Below are 1480 nucleotides of genomic sequence, written 5' to 3' on the forward strand. Positions count from 1 at the left end.
TTATACATTTATAAAATATCATCAGCATTACAGATAGTTAGGCTATATGTATCTGCAAATGCAAAAAATTCAAGGATCAAGCATGATATTGCAAAAATATAGAGGTAAAATAAAGAAAAATAGATAGCCAATATATCGGCTCCTGTTGACTGCAAGGATTAAACAGTTTGCTAATAGAAATGCAAATTATTAACTCATAGATTTGTCATTCTAGATACACTACTGAAGAACAATATCGAAACATTAAGCAGATGACCGATTAAAAATGAGTAATTTGGTCTAGTGGTTATTGAATTATTACGTATGTACACAGAAAAACTCTGATACTGAAAAGTTCGATAATTTAGGGCAGTTTGGAATTATAACACAAATGCGGTATTGGGAAATGAGAATGCAGTTATGTTCATGTTACAGTTTCAAACTTGATCACATTAAAATAATCCCATTGTTTTTTTTTGCTGTAAAGAATAAAATCAAGTTCCAAGGTTTAAGGAATTTCATACTTTAACTTCAACTTTTGACAGTAGCTATACCGAAAAAAATATGCGACTATCTTAAAAGGGAAGGTCCCCAGGCGATAAGCACCTGGAGAAACCTTATTAGGCGGAAAAAAGTCCTTGTGGTACCCACAACAAAGATTGACTCTACTCAACCCCTACCTTCTCGATATTTTTGAGCCCCCACTCTCCAAATAAGTCTTGAAGTTTTTCAATCTTTCACACAAATTTTCTCACGCAGTGCAATTAGATTGGTTGTAACTTATCTTTAATCTTTCTTACCAAATCTTTTATAGTAATGTATTGAATAGTCATTTTTTATATTATTAGGGTTGCTCTGCACGATTCTGACCTTAGTTCCACCTTAGTTCTACTTTTTTACCTGCAGAGTTCTAATTTATGCGAAGCGTATTAGTCCAAGGTATTATTGAACTAAGATAGTCGCATATTTTTTTCGGTGTTGGGAAATCATTCCCTTCATTTTCGATTTTATAAAAGTGAGATTTGTAACAAAAAATTTCATTTGAGCTATGAAGTACTGGAAAATCATGCCGAGTTTATAAAATTGATTAAAAAAATTCCTTAAGAATCGGAATATCCATCGGCATTTTAACTTTCAGATATCACATAACAGATAATATTTATTGTAAGGACCTTCATCTGGGATATGGTGATTAGGAATTGCATTTCGCCTCTGCTTAACCCTCCAGTAAACCTCCATCTCATCTCTACTCAAAGGAGAAAAGTAATGCAGACCAGCATCATCAACATTAACTCTAGAAAGTCGTTGCATTTTGGTTAAAAAATAACATTTCTGATAAGAAACACTCTAAAGTTCTTCAACATTGTAATCTGAATTGAAAGGCTAAATTTTATAATTGTCTTTAATTTTTACTCGCGGAACCGAATTCGGCATATGGAAACTTTAAACAATTTTTAATTTCCAATTAGATATTTCTGTATGCAATTCTGTTGGGCATGTC

This window comes from Belonocnema kinseyi, chromosome 9 (assembly GCF_010883055.1).
Source record: "Belonocnema kinseyi isolate 2016_QV_RU_SX_M_011 chromosome 9, B_treatae_v1, whole genome shotgun sequence".
Lineage (NCBI taxonomy): Eukaryota > Metazoa > Arthropoda > Insecta > Hymenoptera > Cynipidae > Belonocnema > Belonocnema kinseyi.